Source organism: Periplaneta americana, unplaced genomic scaffold, assembly GCF_040183065.1.
Source record: "Periplaneta americana isolate PAMFEO1 unplaced genomic scaffold, P.americana_PAMFEO1_priV1 scaffold_21, whole genome shotgun sequence".
Classification (NCBI taxonomy): Eukaryota; Metazoa; Arthropoda; class Insecta; order Blattodea; family Blattidae; genus Periplaneta; species Periplaneta americana.
Genome location: NW_027185502.1, coordinates 1,383,844 through 1,406,084, shown reverse-complemented (window position 1 = coordinate 1,406,084; position 22,241 = coordinate 1,383,844). Strand labels below are relative to the sequence as shown.

General features: G+C 36.8%; 1 long non-coding RNA gene across 1 annotated transcript; it reads left to right on the top strand.

The window, feature by feature from the left end:
- The first annotated feature begins 473 nt into the window (after nt 1-473).
- LOC138693786 (uncharacterized) lies at nt 474-16,175 on the top strand. The gene is made up of 3 exons (XR_011330443.1): nt 474-542; nt 5,169-5,208; nt 16,131-16,175. It is a non-coding gene; the product is annotated as an uncharacterized lncRNA (long non-coding RNA).
- The last annotated feature ends 6,066 nt before the right edge of the window (nt 16,176-22,241 follow it).

Genomic DNA, 22,241 nt, shown 5'->3' with positions numbered 1-22,241 from the left:
ACACAGCTTGTCTGTCTACAAATTAGAGACTTGACTGCAAAGAAACGAAACACAGTAAAAATTTAAAAAATGATCAAAGACTTTTTAAAATCTGTCTAATGTTGCTTGTAGTACAGTCAGTAGGTCTATTGAAATCTCTAAAGTTAATATAGCATGCAGTTAAATTATTTGTGGTGTTGTTATTGCTCTATGTTCGAAAATCCGAACGAATCGATACTTCGAACAGGAATGAACATCAATTAGTTCGGATTATCGACACTACTGTATTTATCAGCCGAACCTCAATCAGAAGCATAAACATAATTGTTTATTGTTGTTTATTGTTAATAAAATAGCATTGACAGAAATACAATCTTAGTTCTTCCCTGAAGGAGTAAAAAAACTCGTGCTCAGGGAGATATCTAAACACAAAGATAATTTTTTGACACAAACTGGGTCAAGAAAAAACATTGCTAGATTCTTTTCTTTTCACAGGTCCACACCTCCAACAACATCCACTGGAGGTGTGAGCGGACTGTCCGCCTGTCCTAGGAACAGGCGGGGTAAGTAAACGTCTTCATGCGTAAATCGCAGTGACTTTCATTCCAAAGCTTTCTAGTCTATATAACTATTTATATCAATTAAGTGAAATTTAAGCAAGATACACGTAAATTTATGTATTGAGGGTAAAGTTTATAAAACAAGTGTTAATTACATTTTAGGTTTCCGAGGCCCATTTCAATTTCCAAATGCCACCCATGTATTTTTGTTATTTAGTCAACTGTGTGAAGACAGATCTGAACCTCACAATTGAAACAAGAAGTCACCACTTATGAGAACTAAGATAGGAGATAATCTGGTAATTTAAGGTTTCCAATGATACAAAGTTCAGTTTTTAGTATTTCCACACTTAAACGATTTCTCTCATCATTTCGTAATCTGTTACGACTATTCATGATATTAATTGTACACTCTGCAACCACGTTTTCAACTTACTTACGAATGGATTTTGAGGAACCCGAAGGTTTATTGCCGCCCTCACATAAGCCAGCCATCGGTCCCTATCCTGTGCAAGATTAATCCAGTCTCTATCGTCATATCCTATCTTCCTCAAATCCATTTTAATATTATCCTCCCATCTACGTCCCGGCCACCCCAAGGGTCTTTTTCCCTCCGGTCTCCCAACTAATACTCTATATGCATTTCTGCATTCGCCCATACGTGCTACACGCCCTGCCCATCTCAAATGTCTGGATTTAATGTTCCTAATTATGTTAGGTGAAGAATACAATGCGTGCAGTTCTGCGTCGTGTAACTTTCTCCATTCTCCTGTAACTTCATCCCTCTTAGCCCCAAATATTTTCCTAAGAACCTTATTCTCAAACACTCTTAGTCTCAGTTCCTCTCTCAAAGTGAGAGTCCAAGTTTCACAACCATTCAGAACAACCGGTAATATAACTGTTTTATAAATTCTAACTTTCAGATTTTTTTGACAGCAGACTAGATGATAAAAGCTTCTCAACCGAATAATGAAACGCATTTCCCATATTTATTCTGCGTTTAATTTCCTCCCGAGTGTCATTTATATTTGTTACTGTTCCTCCAAGATATTTGAATTTTCCCAACTCTTCGAAGGGTAAATCTCCGATTTTTATATTTCCATTTCGTACAATATTCTGGTCACGAGACATAATCATATACCTTGTTTTTTTCGGGATTTACTTTGAATCCAATCGCTTTTCTTGCTTCAAGTAAAATTTCTGTGTTTTCCCTAATCGTTTGTGGATTTTGTCATAACATATTCACGTCTTCCGCATAGACAAGAAGCTGATGTAACCCGTTCAATCCCAAAACCTGCCTGTTATCCTGAACTTTCCTAATGGCATATTCTAAAGCGAAGTTAAAAAGTAAAGGTGATAGTGGATCTCCCTGCTTTAGCCGGCAGTGAATTTGAAAAGCATCACATAGAAACTGGCCTATACGAACTCTGCTGTACGTTTCACTGAGACACATTTTAATTAATCCAACTAGTGTCTTGGGATTACCAAAATCAATAAGAATGTCATATAATACTTCTCTCTTAACCCAGTCATGTGCCTTTTTGAAATCTATGAATAACTGATGTACTCTGCCCGTATATTCCTATTTTTTCTCCAATATCTGTCGAATACACTAAATCTGATCAATAGTCGATCTATTACGCCTAAAACCACACTGATTATCCCCAATAATTTCATATACGTACGGAGTTAATCTTCTCAAAAGAATATTGGACAAAATATTGTACGACGTCAACAAAAGTGATATTCCTCGAAAGTTACCACAGTTAGTCTTGTCCCCCTTCTTAAAAATATGTACAATTATGGACTTCTTCCATTGTCCTTGTATAATTTCCTTTTCCGAAATAGGAAGTACAATTTTATAAATTTCGCTATATAATGCACTTCCACCCTCTTGTAATAATTGTGCTGGAATTTGATCGATACCTGGAGACTTGTACTTTTTCAGATTTTCTATCGGAATTTCGACTTCTGAGAGCATGGGTTCGAGTATAAACCACGTGTTGAACTACTATTTCTAATTGTGGAGATTTCTCTGAGGCACCTTTAGTCTGAAAATATTTATTTAATTTCCCAAAACTTTTCAAATACGCATCTTTCACAAAGGAAGAAACCACTTCATTTAATAAGCACAGGTCACCATACATTTTATCTTCATCAAGTTGTAGCTTTAATTTTCAACTAATACATAACATTTCTTCTACGTTTGGTGTGGAACCATCAAGTAAAACTGAAAAATACTTGAAAATTCCCTATCTTCACGTTACACGAAATAGAGAAATATCCCTTTCAGCCTATGTAATAAAAATTCCTATAACAAGTTTTCAAACTGATTTAATAAAATTACCTGCCGAAATTAGAGTCTTTAACGGATTGATAACAATGATAACAGCCAACGACCTTATGATGAGACCCACCAACATGTTCGGCTGAGCTGGTAAAATACCGGCAGGCTACCAACCCTAAAAGTATGATGTACTTGAATGGTATTTTATTGTGCAAAAGATGACTGGGATATTTCCAACCCATTGTTATGAGACACAATGCTACAGTTTAAACAGTCGAAGTTTCAAAACTGAAAACATTACATCACATTTTTCCTTCCAGAGACAAAAATGTAAATCTGTTAAATATTGTCAGTTTTAATTATGAGAGATATACATACAGAGCTTTTGAAATGAGTGTATCTAGAAGGAAATATAAGCGATCGGTGACTGGCTGTTATCGATTTGTTGGGCTTTCGGTACCGTATCAGCGTATTCCGAATCTCACCGGTCCGGTGGCATCAATGACGTCACGTTGCAGCGAAATAACGAACAAAAAAATTGCTGGAAGGATCCATGGCTGTCATGGCGACTGTACAGGTTGTTGTCTGTGCTACACAGCAAAATTTTCGTACTCCCATCTCGTTCAAAGAAAAGATAGCATAAACAATTTATTTCTTCAACCGGTAGCAATAACGGGTCCGTTGATGTGTTCGCTCATAAGCCATTAACATATTGTTTTTACGTTATGCTCATTACAAACAATACAGCAGAACACACCGCCATGACATAACAGTGCACGATGTCATTCGTCTGCTAATTCCCGCCCTATACAAGAACCAATCAGATTCACTGATGGCGGCTGATGGAGACTGCCACCACTTCTATAAGTTGATGGCACCGGTGCGACACCGGTGGAGTATCAATGACGTCATCGGTGGAATTCGGAACACCGTGATGCCATCGGATTGCTCACCGGAATACGCTAGATAGAGAGAAAGCGGAATTTCCGGAAGCTCTACATGGGCTGTCGCACCACGGATTACTAATAATGTCTTAATTTATATACAGCTATTAATAGGGATATGATCGTCTACCTCTGCTTCGGTATGTGGACTTGAGGTCAGCAGCTGGCTGGTCGGTCATGCCCTTCATGGGCTATCATGCCTCAGATTAAAATTATAAATAGGGGTAGGAAAAAGTATTCCCATCCGCTCACTCTTATACCTAGTATGTCGAAACTACAACAATGACAGACAGTGATGCTGGCAGCAATAGATTTGATTCAAGGGATAAAACTCAGTTAATTAAATATACGAGGGGCATCCAGAAAGTAAGTTTCCCGATTTTTTTCCCCTTGAAAGTAAACGTAATTAGCCGTGTAAATTGCGAATGCGTAACAGATCTATGACGTATCATTCATATGCCAGCCGGACAGGTCCCGCCTGGTGCCAGTAGCGTGGCAGCAGTGGTTCGAAATGGAAGCTCTTATTCCTTCTCCCGCCGCATCGAGTTTCGGTCGGTGATAGTTCTTTAATGCACAAAGCATTGCCAGCTCTCATCGGCAGCTGTCAGGTCTATGGGCCGAACCCCCCTCTCTCTCTCTCTCCCTCTCTCTCCCCCTCTTCCGCTCTCTCCCCCTCTCCTTCTCTCCCTCTCTCCTCTCCCCCTCTCTCGCCCTCTCCCCCTCTCGCCCTCTCTCTCTCCCTCTCTCCTTCTCCCCCCCTCTCTCTCTCAAGAAATTCCTGTACTCCGATAAGCGTTTTGGCAACGACGAAGAGCTGAAGACGTCTGTCACACGCTGGTTCCATTTACAGGCGGTAGAGTTCTACGACAGAGGGATACAAAAGTTGATCCCACGATACGACAAGTGTCTCAATTCTGATGGTGGCTATGTTGGAAAATAGCTGAAACATTGCTGTACCTGTTGCCAATAAATGTTTTCCTAAAAGTGTGTGTTCTTTAAAAAAAATAGGGAAACTTACTTTCTGGATGCGCCTCGTATTTTGTTTTGTGTTGATTAGTTATTTAAATTGGAGTTATATTTCTAAACTGGTGATGAATTAATAATCATTCTAAATTTATCTTTTATTTATTTACATTATGATGAGGTATTTTTTGTTTTTTATACGTAGGAATATGCCTTTCTCAATTCCATCTTCAGCACGATTCAAATTGTGAACAATGTTTCTAATTAGTTTTGAATACCGAGTTCAGAACCAGATATTTCTAATGCTTCAACAGCAGTTGGAAAAATTCTAAAAGGCGATCAAACATAATTTATATTATATTAATGGCTGCATCCCTTGTAAATTACTGTTACTTACCTGGTTTTAACAAAATATGTCACTACTTTTCTTTACAGCACTACATCACCGAGGCCGGAACATCAGGCTGACGATAACGTAAGTTCATATTTACCGTTATTTATTTGTTTCCAGTGACACACCTAGAAATATGGTTTGGTGGGGGGACTAACCGTAATCAGTATTTGCTATAGCTGTGAAGCGCTGATGTGCTGAGAAGTACAGACGGCATCACTGAAAATGATTCACAGGTGGCAATGGTTGGGGCTATTAAACACATTTCAAGTAAAAGTTACAGATCTTCTAACATTATCAAAATTTGAGCTTTTTGAATGAAGATGTGATAAACATGTACAGGGACATCATTTTACTTTTACTAACATTTTTTATATTAACCTGGTTATACCTTTAGAGAACCGGAAACACCGTTCGCTACCTCCTTCCACGACTGGAGTTCGATGATACCGGCGTAAAACACAAACAAATCACTTTACTAGGTATAGGAGGGAAGAAAAGTAGTTCATCCATTTATGTAAACTAGGAAATATCGCGATTTTGAGTTCGATAATTTTCATTACGTTTTTGTTTAATCAAAATGCAGTAATGTATTAAGAATAAGTGTTTTTACTCACGAACTGAGCTATTCATGCGAACGTATTCATTATGCAGTGTATATTATACTGTCTACAGCACATTAGCGTACAATATAGAGAATGAAGTTAAATTGAAAAATGATCATAATATGGATATTTAAACGCATTTTTGAAAATGGTGGCCGATCATTTCGATACAGGCTTCAGTTCTTTTGTGCATAATATCGCACTATAGACTATTGCATCTAATTCCAATTGCCAGTTTCGTCCTTCGTACTAGTAACTCATGTTGAAATAATTCTGTACCTACTCTATAAAAGAGTACCTTACGTACTGTAAGTTCCATCTTCACTTCTGCCCGACCCGCACAGATAAAATTACTCAGACATGCTATCTACTGTCCGTCCAAGTGGTTATGCCGCAGGGTCGTAGAAAGGGGGAACTCACGTGACAGTTAATTACTTAACGAGGCCCTTTTATTTAAGTTATTTTAAACAGTTGTATAATATTACGTAAACGTCCAATTCCTAACAGAAATTAATGTTTTCAGAAAAGAGCTAAGACAGCCCTGCTTTTACAGAGGGGCGTGCAGAAGCAGGTGGGGGAAATCGGGATGCGACGTAGGCAAACGGACAGTACCTGTGCGAAAATATGAGTCAATATTAAAAGTTATTTCGTCACTGGAAAACGCGAACATATTTCTGGAACGTACTATACTCAGTAACTCAGTGCTGTTTACTATAAGCAGCCTTGATTCTGTCTGGAGAACAGTTGAAACTTCATTAGTAGAAGGGGTGGGAGTGAAGTACATTCAAAAACTCAGGTACAATAAAAATTGAAGTAAAAATAAAATGATGTCCGTGCATTAACATACGTGTTTACTTAAAATTAAATGTTTTAAAGATCACAGACTTCTCACAACAACATATACATTCAAGTCAAGGCAAATAAAACCTTTCATTTTCTTTCTTGTTTTCCCCCCTTTTGGGGGGGGGGTGGCTTGGGCCCATTTGGATCCTCTTCCCATGGGTGTGCCGTTGTTTGTTTCCAAACACTTTCATTTCATTCAATGTCATTGTGACTGTTCTGCAATTATGGCCTGTAGATAAACATGTTGTAATCAGAATACGTAGCTCTGCATTAGTCCACCTACATAACTCTCACTTTACTTGACAGACAACACAATGTTCGTCTTGCCAAAATTAACACGTTCCTTATTAAATGTTGTTACCTTATTTGTATACTCTGATCTGGTTGTCAGAAAATTATAGCTAAACGTTATGAAATCGTTACGTTTGATAAAGTTACCATCACATTCCCTTACAGTTTCATTCAGAACAGTATACCGTTCTTAACAACACTGTTCTTTCCTAAATTCAGAGGTAGCCTATGTATTTTGAGTTTAAAGTATGAACGTTACAATAATAGGTGTGTATGTATTTTGTCGTCTATTTTGTAAGTAATTGTAATTTATTTTATTCTTGTATTTGTTTCTTTCTTTTATTATCCAATTTAATAAACCCTATTTCACCCTGAGTTATATTAGGGTTATAGTTGGCATCAAAATACATATTTTATAACCAATAAACAATAGTAAAGTGATAACATAAAATAGCGGTCACAGCTGAAATTCACATGAATCATGTAGAAGGATGCACATTAGTGAAATAATGGATCCTGTTAAAGATTAATGAGATGTTTGAGGAATAATCAATATAAAAGGTATACAAGAATGTCTAACCGTGTCAGAGTAAATCACGATCTTAAAAAGATAATCAATAGTAGATTAATAAAACAAAGTTTGACTTTCACTTTCAAATGAGTACTTAATTCATGAACAATGAAACAGTTAAGAGTAATAAAGAGAGATTACAAGCAATGATTTACGGTTACAGTTTACATACATGATTCAGGAATAAATTACAATAATTAAAATATAACACAAGTAATGACTTACAACTAACGAATACCGAATTTCTTGAAGGGCAATATATAATGGTAGGGCAATACAAAAGATTTAAAAACAAATGTAAACAGTACAGTAAAGGAATAGTAGAAAAAATGACTTAAGATTACAAATTAAACACATTCTTTTTAAAGCAATAGGTAACAACAAAGAGATACGAATAATAATACACTGACTGTAGTTACAGATTAAACACATTATTTTAAAAAACAAACACGCAAAGGATTAATAGCTATTTTCAGGCATCATTCAAAGGGACCATGATTTTAATTCACATCTTCTTGACTTTATTTCGTATATTATTTTGTGTTTCAATCTATTTCAATTTGTTGTTTTTCACTTTAACAACAAAATATGTTTCATAAAGCCTCAAGATATTTCTCTATACTTACTGTATCACGGTACTCTTTGTCAATGGCAACCTGTAATGGTTATAGGAAGAAATATATATATAAATAAAAATGAAATATTTATTAAACACATTATTTTAAAGCAATAAATAGCTATATTAAGAGATGACTTGAAATTTACGAATTAAATGCATTTACTAACAACAATTGGCAATAAGGAGGTATTACAAGAAATGGCTCAAAATCGGAAATTAAATACATAATTAAAAATAAATAAATAAATAAAATAAAATAAAATAAAATAAAATCAATAATACAATAGTATGCGAAATTGAAGACTTATAGTTTCATAATAGTTGATTAGAACTAATACGATTTTCCCCCAGAATAATTTAACATTTTACAGTTTCACGAATATTCTATTCAAGAAGGACATGAAATAATTATATGATTTGGAGTTGGTATGTATATTGGTTAACGATTTGGTAAATGTATAATTTAAAGTGTTAATTTGTTTACATGTCAGATTTCATCTATGCATTACGTTTCTTTTCTTTGTTGTTACCGTGTCCATTAGTTGATTTATATATTAGTTATGAAGATAAATGTACCAAAGTGTCCAATCAATTATAATCCTATTTCAAGCTAACTTACTTAGTTACTTACTTATGACTCTTAAGGAAAACGCGGCTTCATGGCCGTCCACACATAAGCCCGCCATCGGTCCCTATGCTGTGCAAGATTAATCCAGTCTTTACCATCATATCCCACTTCCCTCCAATCCATTTTAATATTATCCTTCAATCTACGTCTCGGCCTCTCCAAAGGTCTTTTTCCCTCCGGCCTCCCAACTAACACTTTACATGCATTTATGGATTTTCCCAAACGTGTTACATGCCCTGCCCATCTAAAACGTCTAGATTTAATGTTCCTAATTATGTCAGGTGCAGAATACAATGTATGCAGTTCTGCAGATTCTCTTACAGTCTCATTCTCAATAGCATAGGCCTACTGATCTTTATAATTATTATTTTCCCAAGTTTATAAAGTGTTATGTTTTATTTAACGACGCTCGCAACTGCCGAGGTTATATCAGCGGCGCCGGCGTGCCGGAATTTTGTCCCACAGCAGTTCTTTTACGTGCCAGTAAATCTTCTGACATGATCCTGTCGCAGTTATACTCCCTTAAATGCCATTGACCTGGCATGGGATCGAACCCGCAAACTCGGGCATATAAGGCAGCGCTATACCAACTCAGCGAACCAGGCCGACCCCAAGTTGATACAGGGACATCAGTTTATTTTTACTAACATTTTTAATATTAACTTGCCTATACCTCTGGATCAACGCCATTTCCTACCCCCATCCACGACTGGAGTTCGATGATACTGACGTAATATACAAACAAATCACTTTACTAGGTATAGGAGGGAAGAAAAGTAGTTCATCCATTTACGTAAACTAGGAAATATCGCAATTTTGAGTTTGATAATTTTCATTAGATTTTTGTTTAATCAAAATACAGTACATTATTAACAAAGAGTGTTTTTACTCACGAACTGAGCTGTCCATGTGGACGAATTCATTATGCAGTGTATATTATACTGTCTACAGCACATTAGCGTACAATATAGAGAATGAATCTAAATTGAAAAATAACCATAATATGGATATTTAAACATTTTTTTTAAATGGTGGCTTCAGCTCTAATGTGCATATTATCGCACTATAAACTATTGTACCTAATTCCAATTACCAGTTAAGTTATTTTAAACAGTTGTATAATATCACGTAGACGTCCAATTCCTAACAGAAATTAATGTTCTCAGAAAAGAGCTAAGACAGCCCAACCACTAGCTGGCGAATAAAAGTTTGTGGGGGGAAACCGGGATACGACGTAGGCAAATGGACGACAGTACCTTTGCGAAAATGATTCAATATTGAAAGCTCTTTCGTCACTGGAAAACGCGAACATATTTTTGGAACGTACTATTTACTATGACCGTAAGCCTACTTTGACTGTATATGCGGCCTCTGATCTGTGTGGAGTACGGTTGTACTTCATTAGTAGAAGGGGTGGGAGTGAAGTACATTCAAAAGCTCAGGTACAATAAAAATTGAAGTAAAAATAAAATGATGTCCCTGTACATGATGCAGGGTTTATTTCAAAGTCGCATTCGAGTATTTCGCTACGGGGCTTCAAAAAATGTATACCGGTATGTACAAAATCTGAGAACCACAAACTTGATAAATCTTCAGAAACGAAGATGAGAGTGGAAGAAATGAAATCAGAGTTGTGTATGATCTAATTACTCCTGGATTTTCTAAATGAGAATAAAATGTTAATACAGCTGGCAAAGTTGTAGAAAGTATTTAAGATTACCGAGACATGTTGAGGAATGGATTTCATTGTAGCGGCGGATTTTCAGGGGAGGCAAGGGAGGCCCTGCCTCCCCCAATATTTTACCAGAACACAATATGACAGTAATAATTTCAGCTGAATTAAGATCACAGACAAGTTACAGTAAATGATGAACATTTTTCCTTGTATATTAATTTTATTATGCACTACGACTAAGATGTAAGTTACGTAAAGTCGATCACATTCGGTTGTTGATGCCCACTGGCTATAATGTAGATAGTACAAATAATTCGTACTGAAAAATAACAGATAGCGCTGTAACCTGTATAGTCGACATCTAGCAGCCTGCAGTGTCTATGCGAGAGCGGGAGAGAGGAGTCGGCTAGATGACGCTACTCCCCAGTAACCATGACAACAGTAGTTCAACCAATAAGATAGCTGGTTAGAAGAGTGTTTAAACTTGACTAGAACGCGCGAAGGGAGCCGATTTGGAGACGTCCTACCCACCGCTGACAACTGTACTGCTTATAGTCACGGCCGGTTTCGGCTGTATTGGGAAGCTCTCTCTCTCTTTCTCTCTTCTTGCTTTTAGAAAACTGAGTCACGTGTTGTTAGTTTTCTCTTCCTGCGTAAAAGTTTTCATTTATGTTGTTAGATTTTCTCTTGTTTGCGGGTGTTCTTGTTATTTTATCCTTTTGTGTTACGAGATGTATTTACTTATACAGTATTTCAAATATGTAGAGAGTTTAGAAACAAAACAAATGTAGATTTGTTTCTAGCTTCTTCTAGTAGCAGTGATTCAGTATGTTGTGATCTATTTGATTGGTTTGCGAAGAAAGAGGAACGTCCAGTTAATTTTCTGTAAAATTAGGCTATGTTATAGTAATGAGCAAACCCGGATTCTTAGGTTCGAATCAATTTTGTTGCTATCTCGTTACTCTCGAAATATTGCTTTCCTTGTTCGTTTTATGTAGCGAAGGGTAACATTCTTAAATTCAATATGAGCTAAAAAGAACTAATTCGTAGGTTAGGACTTACAATGTCCTAAAGAGAGACAACTTTACCAAGCCGTTGTAATATATTAACAGTGTGTTGTTTATTTTTATTTTTTCCCCCGTAAAACCACATAAATTCCTAAACATAAGATTTAAAATCCTAAAACATAAATTGGAAAACATAATTTTAATTTCTTAAAATCTATAAATTCTGCGCTTGGTAATGAAGTACGTCACAGGCCTTATATTTTTATATTCTCATAAGTAGACTTCGTTAAATTGCCACACGCAGCATGCAATCAGGTTACCGATGTACGGTAGTATAGAGGAGGTAAGCGACCGCCCGGTCTCGTAGTAGCAGCAGTTCATGTTAAGAGTTGTGACCGGTTCAAATAGATGGAGCAGCTACAGCTAATATATACCTACTTGCTTTTACATTACTGTGGTTGTAATAGTCAAAGCTTAACATTTGTTCAGTGCAGACAAGAATTCAATCAAACATACTACAATGAGAGTGTTACTATTCCAAATAATTGCCCCTTGAATACCCTTACCCCGCAGCCAGTCTTGACCCGTTGGGGAACGTGGTTGGATGCTGTTCATTATTATGCAGAACATTAATGAAAAATAATGGAGGTAATTGATACATTGGATAGCACAGACAGTTCCGCTGTTGCAGCTGTAAAATCATTGCCTTCTGAACAGCTATTGGAAGATATTCTGTTCATTTATTCTAATTTAAAATCGTGTCCAAAAGCATCATCCTGTTAGAATCGTCTAAACTACAACTCTCAGAAGCCCTTAATATAGTGGATAAAGTATCACAACCCGTTATCCAAAATAACAATTCATTAATTTCAGAAAAAATGAAATGTAAGTTGAGAAACATTATTGCTAAATATTCTGCCTATTCATAAATTCGTACTATAAATGGTGTACTATCAGGTCTCGACAATACATCTGAAGTTGGTGTACTAAAAAGTTGTGACTTTCCCTTCTTCAAATATGTATGTATTACATCATGTGATGTTGAACGTACATTTTCCCAAAATGAAAACTGTTTAAGTGACCATCGGAGGAGGTTACTTTGCAGTCGCTCAAAATGTACGTAACTTTTCACTGCAGTGCACGTATTAAGGATGATGTGAGTATCTTACATTAAATTTTAAGAGTTAATATATCTGACTATAAAATAATTGTTTAGACATTTCCTACTTCAATGATCATTCATTATATTTCTTGAATGCAGTATACTGCTCAGTGCTTATATTAGAGGCATACTCCATCCGTTGCACGCCCCCTTCTCATACAGTCTATACCGCGTGCGCAGTAAACCTTGCGATTCTCTTGGCAATTCCACGAAGTCTAATCATCAGGGACGACACTTTGTCCCAGTTCGCCACGAGGTTCACTGGTACTGGTGTATAGAGTACCTGTGTTTACTAGTTGATACGAGCAGTCCAGCGACAACACGCGACTGTTTGCTGGTACAGATCGGCGGAACAGAAACGCAACATTTCTACAGATTACCACTGCCGTATAGTATGTATGCGCGTAGCATAGACTATGCCTTGATTAGTTACATCTGTACAATATTACTTACACATATTTATAATAACGACGAGTTAGTCAAATTACACATACGTATTTGCAATCGAGGTACGTACATTGTTCTGATACAACTGTAATCCGTTACAGTATATAACAATGTGCATTTTTAAGTGTGAAAAAGTGAAATTCCTTCTGTTTTCACTGAAAATATGCTTGTACTGTGAGAAAGTTATCTCAACATCGCCACCATGGAGTGGATGGGCTACGCAAGTGAGGTGGATTATGTTGGGGTATATGGTTTTTAATTAATTTCCTGCTTTGATCATATATGCAATACTGTCTGTCACTAAACAGTAGATGTCTCAAAAAGATTAACAATAGTTGTACTGTTTACTTTTCTTAGTACTTCCGATGTCAACAAAAATTTATTTTCTGGTTCATTGGAGGACATCACTCCTACAACAACGCGAGCTACATATCGTCCCACAGCATCCGATGTCTCATCTATAGATAGAAATATTCTGTTACTACCTATAGCTGTTTGAATGCGGTTCACAGTTTTTTCGTAAATAGGTTGTACGCATTGATGTTATACTAGACAGTTTTCTAGACGTGTAATTTTCCTTAAACCGTTGAAAATGTGGATTACTGAGCTGTGTATTGGAATACCATCACGTCACACAAATCATTATAAAACTCAAGAGTATGTAAACCGTGCAGATGAGAGGAATAACGGCACACATTCACTATGCTTTTTCGTTTCACAGTGCTTTTGCAAATCTTTACGACCTTTAGTTCTGTGTTGCACACTTTACAGCGCATGCTGTCGCCCTCCACACTAGAATACTCACTTCCAAACGCAGTTGCAATTACATTCAGTTTAGGGTTCTTGTCTGACTACATTGTATTATGTTTACAATACTGCACACAGAGTCACGATCACAATCACCTTGCCATTAAGTGACAACAGTTAAGGAACTGCAGGTAAGCCACTACAATGCAAAACAAGCAGGCAGTGGCAGAGAGCAGCATAGGTTCGAATCCTAAATAGATGAAACATACGTTCGTTCTCCGACGCAGCACACACGTGTTGCTCTTTATCACAGTACAGTACCTTCGAACCCATGGCCTCCGTGACGTCAATATAGGCAAGCAACAACCAACCTGGAACAAAGTGTCGTCCCTGCTAATCATCTTGGCCTCCTCAACCTTCAAGCCCCACTGTCCGCTACTGCTTCGTTGTTGTTGCAGTTCACTTATAGTTTGCAATATTCCCGCAGACCCCTAAGTTAATCTTGAGTTTCTTAAATAATTTGAAAGCAAACACGCGTGTAGAATCGCGGATTTAGCATAGTAATGAATCGTTTGGTTTTATCGATAATTTTCGAACGTCTTGTTCACTCCATGCTTATGTTTGTAATGCGTAACGTTTTGATTGTCTCGTGGCATAACCGTTTGAATACACGTCACTCCCGTACTTGTTGGATGATCTTTCACTTCTGCCAGCAGTCTGCTGGTTAACCTGGAACTTCATGGACTATTGCGCTACGATTACTATTAATGTTTTAATTTATATACAACTGTCTAACAGGGCAAGGAAAAAGTAATCGTATCCGGGCACTCAGCTACAAACTATGAAGCCACCGACGTGGCCCAGTCGGTTAAGGCGCCTTCCTGCCGGTCTGAAGTTGCGCTCGGGCGCAGGTTCGATCCTCGCTTGGGGCTGATTACCTCGTTGGGTTTTTCCGAGGTTTTCCCCAACCGTAAGGTGAATGTCAGTTAATCTATGGCGAGTCCTCGCCCTCATCTCGTTATCACCAATCTCATCGAAGTTGAATAACCTCGTAGTTGATACAGCGTCGTTAAATAACAAACTAAAAAAATATATAGTAGTGCTTACAGTCCCGGGATAGGTTGAACAGGGATAAACAGTCTGATGCTAGAAGCGCTACTGGTACACTTGGTCTAAGAGAAACAACTCGGGTTACGTGTTAAATAATTTTATTTTGTGTTGATTGGCTATACAAAATAAGGTTATATTTGTACACTAGTGATGAATTAATAATAATTGTAAATTTGCCAATTACTTCTTTACGTGATGAGATTTTTTCGTCTTTGTATGTATGGGTTTCTCAATTCCATCTTCAGCATGATTAAGGACCCTAATCCTCATCACCTGTTATATCATGCACGGTTTAGGCAGTTTACCTGTTTTGAGATCTCTCATGTGTCGTTATCCCAAGGGCTTCATGATTATGCATTATTCTTGGTTTACTGCGTTAATCCATTCTTAACAAGTGTCCATGTCATTCTCGTTCACTGATCCACAGATGACGACATAATAGTCAAAATGTTTGAGCAGTGTGTTCTGCATCAATTCGACATCATCTGGCAGAACCAAAATTTCGATCAAATATAATTTATTTTATGCTCGACCATGCCGAAATGTAGTAATTATACACCTGGTAGCAGTCCTTTAATGAATGTCATTAAAGTACACCTACTCATTAAAGTACAGGTGTTCAGCCAATGACAACTCAGCTTACAGGTGTTCAGCCAATGACAAGTCAACTTTGTACCGTTATAAAACCGCAAGTATCGATTATTCTCGGATATGCAATCGAAGAGAATTAGCGAAAAGTCACGGAGGCTGGAAATCCAATGCTGTCGCAGAAGGTTATGTTCTGTTACTATAATTATTAGCGTTAATTGCAAATAATATTCAAATAAATTCAATTTGTCATCTCGTTTTTCAATGTCGAATTCAATAATCAAGCTTATATCAAGATTAACGGGATTACATCAAGGTCAATGACATTATTGTTCCTCGGAAAAAAATCAATACTTTCGCGTCTGCGCACACCTCACAATTCACGACCTAGAACAAGGTCACTTCCGATCTTGTCAGATACAATAAAATGTATACATCTGAATAATTTCAAGTTAGAAATATGGTCGAGCATAAAAAGTCGTATGAAACTTGCCTATAAGGGTAATTAAGACGCTCGTATGAATATTATAAAACTCGCTTGCGCCCGTTTCATAAACAATCATACTTGCGTCTTAATTACTATCATTATAGGCTCGTTGCATAATGTAGTATTATATTCAATGTTGCATCCACGTAATTAGTGTTACTTCCCGTCTATAAAAATCACTTAATGACTTGAATTTATTATAGACTGTCGTTTCTTTTACTTACAGACCCGGATTATGACAGAAAACCGCCGCCGCATAATTTAAGTAACGGTGAGTTTATATTTACCATTCTTTATTTGTTTTCATTGTTTCGACGTCAGCTGGCAAAAAACACAAATTTCGATCAAACATAATTTATATTATATTCGATGCTGCTCCACCAAATTAGTGTTACGTAATTTGAGTAGCTTAATATCAAAGACGGACATCTGTCTTCTCCATAGTTTTGATCCAGAGGCAATTTTTTAATTCACAGTGTTCTCTGTAATATTTAACACAATTTATTTTATAAATATAGTGTTAGAGTTTGCATATGGTTTCAAAATAACTGGCAACAGCATGAAAATTTGTATAAAAAACCACAGCTATCTAAATTTCGATTGAAGTCAGATGTCCGTCTTTGATATTAAGCTACTCATTTATTGAATTCCATTAATTCCACTTCTTTCCTTTACGATGCCCAACACACGCAGGCGAAGTCGCCGCTCTCCCCTTATTAAGTGATGGTGATTATTAGACAGCGGATGCGGGATGACTTATCGTTGAATGTAGGTGCACATTTACCATATGTTAAAATTTTTTCATTCAGACCATTGGCTGAACAGGTTTTAAAGTAAACAGACGACGTCAACATGCTACTGCATCTCTGTACAGTCAGAATGAAAAGAAAAATGACGTACTGTAGCTCATCCCTCGTCTTCATTGATGTAATTACTAGCGTTGCAGTAAACGACGATATAGTCTCGTAAGTTGTCGAAGCTGAAGCGTCTTCGCCTATCCTGCAGGAAAACACAACTGCACACATTGCGTTGAAATGTTACTATGAACGGACTGGGGTCCACGCTGCTCTACTCGCCATGTACACAAAAGACGGACGACACGGCAAGTGCCATATACTCTGATACGAAAGAACTTCACTTTTCCTTAAGTTGTCCCGCATATACTGTCTAGTGATTATACATTTACCATTATTTATTTGTGTTAATTCGTACATTTGTAACTATGATTTGGGAAGGCTATTCTTAATCTTTGTTACAGATCAACATTAAAGTTGCATAACTAATACACGCGAAAAGAATTATGGATGCGTAGAGAATAGTAGATAGCGTCATTGAATATGATTGGCTGGTGGGAAAGTTTTGTGCTACTAGATACTCTCCAAATGAAAGTCACAGAACTTCGAATATTGCCCAAGATTGAGCTTTGTAGAACAAAGCATGTGTTAAAAATCTACTCAATCACACAGGCCTGTACAAAATTGAAATTCTTTAAGTTCACAAACTTCCCAATATAAGAGATGAAGTCACGTCAAAGCAATTAGAAACTATTCTCACCCATTTGTTTCTTTTCTTCTTTGAATGGGGATACTTCAACATGCTTCCAGCTTTGTCCCCGTGGTTTTGTCACTGTTTGTTTCTAAACACTTTCAATTTATTTAATGTCGTTGTGACTGTTATGCAATTTGGACACAAGACAAACATTGTTCAATTATGAAAGATATCTTTGCATTTATCCTAATCTGATATACTCAATTTATCTAACTGACAACTCAGACGTCATTCTCCTGCTTGACACTAATATATTTCTTAATAAATATTGTGACTTTGTATCATCCACTGTTTTGGCGCAATGGTCGGCAAGCGTGATAGTGAAACGAGCTGCCTCGGAATCATTTCGAGTTGGGACAAATTAACCTGCCTGGTTGCAGTTTTTCTCGTGGTTTTCCCTCAATCCATTAAGAGTAAATGAATATTGAATACCTTTCGACGAATGGACGTTGGACTCTGTTGTATTCTCGACTTCGTTCTTCTCTTCCCCGCAGTCCCTTTCGTAACTTACACTGGGACCTGCACTCGCAAAGACTCCTTTCCTTATAGTCTCCGTATTCCTCTTCGCTGATTCTCCTATTTTTCCCGACCCTGGACTCCTCTCCTTCTCTTTCCTTCTTCTTACCTCTATTATCCGCTCACTTGATTCATAGCCACCAGTAGCTCCTCCTTCTTCACTAGACTCATTCATCATTACACAGCTTAAACCTTTCTTCATCTTATCATTCGCATATTTCTTTACCGCTGTAGCCTTTATGCCACTCTTCTTAGAAGTGTCATTCTCCCTGTCTGCTAGCTTGGTAGGATTATGCTTGGTGATCCGTTTTTTGCTCCTTGGTTCAATGTCTTCTTTCTGCGTATGTCGCCTTCTTGCTTCGACTCCTGATTCGCCGCATGCTTCACGTCACGTTCGGATTGTTTCGTCCCATTACTCGGTATTAAACCAAAACATTGCTGCCTCTCATGTTTCTCTGCCACGTTATTTAATCAAAATTCCGGATGATTTACGTTCTTGTCACAAAACTCCAGGTCATAGTATCTCCCGTTGACTTTCAGTTTGTCTTCATATATCTTAGCAAAATGTCCCTTATTTCTAGCTGCTTTCATGGACGGTATCAGTGATTTGCGTCTGCTTCTTGTTTCATAGTTTACGTCTTTTTCAACCCTTATTTTCGTCATTCTTAATTTTCTTAAGTTTCTTAAGATAACTTCTCTTGTTCTCATGCTTACGAATGATATTAAAATAGGTCTGAATCTTCCTTTCCCAATTCTATAAGTCTGTTCAATATGGCCCACTCTCACATCGATACCAAAAATCTTATCGCACACTTTACATACAGTCTCATATGTATCCATTTCATATTCATGACCCTCTTCTTCCACCCCGAAGAATATTAAATTCTTCTTCCTTTGCTTATCTTCATAATATTTGATTTTCTCTTTCATTTGCTCATTTTCCCGTACCAGATAATCAATCTTCGCACTGATGTTATCCACTCTGCACTTCAAGCTTTCTGATGATATATCCACTTGATTCTTCGAGTTTCCTGTACTGTTCTGCATTTGTAGTTCTCCATTCCTAGCTTCATTTCTGTATCACTTCTCGTTGTAGCACTTTATCCATTTTCTATTGTACCTCCTGCTCTATCACTCGCTCATAGGTCAATGCCTCTCTACGCTGTGCAGTCTCCGCTCCTTCAGCACACGTCTTTACTCGGCTAAAACTCGCTGATGACTGTGTAATTGTAAATATACCAATTACTTATTCATGTGATAGTGAGAAATTTTTCGTGTCTGTATGTATGTGTTTCTCAGTTCCATCTTGAGCAGGTTTCAGATTCATATTCATAATCATCGTCATCATCCGTTAGTTCATACACGGTTTAGGCAATTTACCTGTTTTCAGAATAACTATTTTCATCGTTTAATGCTTTTTTCCCTAGGGATTCATAATTATGTATTCTTATTAGTTTTATGAGATAATGCTTTGTCCATGATTTTGTCGTTGACTATTCCACAGATGATGACATACGAGTCAGGTTGTGAACACTATTTCTAATTCGTGTTGTTTGAGCAATGTGTTCTGCATCAGTTCGACATCAGCTGGCATATAGCCCAAATTTCGATCAAGTATAATTGATAATATATTCAATACTACATCCCTAATTAGCTCCACTTCGTGTGATTAAAAACATTTAATGACTTCAATTTATTATAGACTGTCAATTTTTTATTTACAGCCCGGACATGTTAGTATGTGTCTGCTTCAATCTGTGTGCTAAATTTGGTGAGTTTATAATTGTTTCCATTGGTACATCTAAACATGATTTGGGAAGGCTATTCTTAATCTTTGCCAGAGAGGAAAATTAAAGTTTTTTTTAACTATATTCACAGGCAAAGATTGGATGCATTGAAAATAATATTTATCAGCATTGAATATGAATGTCTGGTGGGAATCAATTGGGCTAGCAGACACGCTTCAATATTTAAGTCACAGAAATTAGAACATTACCCAAAAGTGGATTTTTATAATAGGGGTATGTTGTAAAAATCTACTCACACAGGTCTGTATAACATATTGTTTAAATATCACACACTTCCCACAATATTACACAAAGACATGTGAATGCATTTACCCTTTCTTTCTTTTCTCTCAGAAACGGGATACATGAACATGCTTCGAGCCTTGTCCACGTGGTTTGTCACTGTTTCTTTCTATGCACTTTCATTTTATCTAATGTCGTTCTGACAATTATACATATCTCTGAATTTGTCTTACGCAGATATTCTCACTTTACTTAAGAGACAACTCAGTGATCACTCTCCTGTTCGCAATTAACATATTCCTTATTAAATGTTGTGACTTTTTATCATATGAGTGCACAGTTGTTGCGCAACCTCATCGTGAACGAGCGGGTTCGGGATCCAATCGAGTTGGGACAGATTACTCCACCTGCTTGAATTTTTTTCTCAGGGATTTCCCTCATCCCATAAAGAGTAAATGTTGAATAATCTTCGACGATGGGCTCTGGATTCATTTCGCATCCATTATCACATTCATTTCATTGAGACATTACGTAACCCTAGCAATTGATGAAGTGTCGTGTCATAAACTTACCTATATTACATAATCAGGAATGGATTTCAGGAAATATAGCCAAGCATTACGAAATTGTTGTGTTAAACAAACTTGCACGGACTTTCGTTTCGTTTACAATTTCTTTCTGAATAGGACACTGGTCTTAACAATAAATTAATTTTTTTCCAAATTTTTTGGTGATTCAGTGTTTATTCCACAGACGCTTTTGAAGCATTTCGCTACGGGCCACTGAAAAAGTATATATGCATGTTGCGACAACCTAAGTGATCTTGAAAATCTTCAGAAACGAAGATGAGTTTGGAGGAAATAAAATCAGAGATGTGTATTAACTAATATTTTCTGCGTTTTCGAAATGAAAATAAAATGTTAACTTAATGTGCAACGTTGATGAAAGTATTTGAGGAAACCGGGATATTTTGAGGAAAGGATTTTAGTGTCTTTACAAATCAGGTATAGTTTGCTATATTCTTGTTTGCGAATATGTTAATGTTTAGTGTCTTAAATAATTGGAAATTAAACACATATGTAGAATCGCAGAATTATCAGAGTAATCGATTTGTGTTATGGATACTTCTGTTCACTCTCTACAAATGATTGTATTAAAGTCTTAATTGACTGCGGGCATCATCGTTTTGAAAAACACGTTACTCCCTTACTTGTTGGATGATCGTTAACCTCTGCCCAAGTAAGTAAACGCCACGCCACCAGCCTCTAGATTAGCCGTTGGTTTCCATTAGCTGATGTGCCACGGAACTCTTAAGTCTTATTTGATATTCAACTATCAAATATGGCTAGGGAAAAGTATTGCTATTCGAGAACTCAGCCAAACACAGTAGTAGGGCCTACTGTGTGGGAATAGATTGAACGGAGATGTACAGTCTGATTGTAGAAGTGATACCGGTACACATTATCTGAGAGAAATAACTCAGACTATGTATTAAACACCTTTTATTTTGTGATGATTGGCCATACAAATTGAACTTACATTTTACACTGTCATGAATTAATAATAATTGTAAATTCACCAATTACTTATTCACGTGATGGTGAGAGATTTTCGTCTCTGTATGTATGTGTCTTTCATCTCCATCTTAAGTAGGTTTCAGATTCACCATCATCATCATCATCATCATCATCATCATCATCATCATCTTTTAGTTCATGCACGGTGTAGGCAATTTACCTCTTTCAGATCTAGCATTTTCCGTCATCCCTTGATGTGTCGTTAAATTCTTTTTTTTTAGGGGTTAATTAATTTGCATTTTTCTTTGTTTTCAGAGATAATCGTATCCTAACAATTGTCCATCATTTTCTCGTTAACTGATCCACAGATAATTATATTCGGGTCAGGTTATGAACCCTGTTTCCAATTCGTGTAGTTTCAGCAATGTGTTCTGCATCACTTCGATATCAGCTGGCATAAACCCCAAATTTCGATCACGTATAATTTATATTATATTCAATGCTGCATCCCCCTTATTAGCATTATTTCCTGTGTATAAAAACCATTTAATGACTTCAGTTTGTTATAGACTCTCATATCTTTTATTTAAAGCCACTACACGACACAATACAGCCGCCGAATCTTGGTATTTTCAGATGAGTTTTTATTTACAATTCTTTCTTTGTTTCTATTGGTATAACTAAACAAGATTTGGGAAGGCTATTCTTAATCTTTGTTACAGAAGA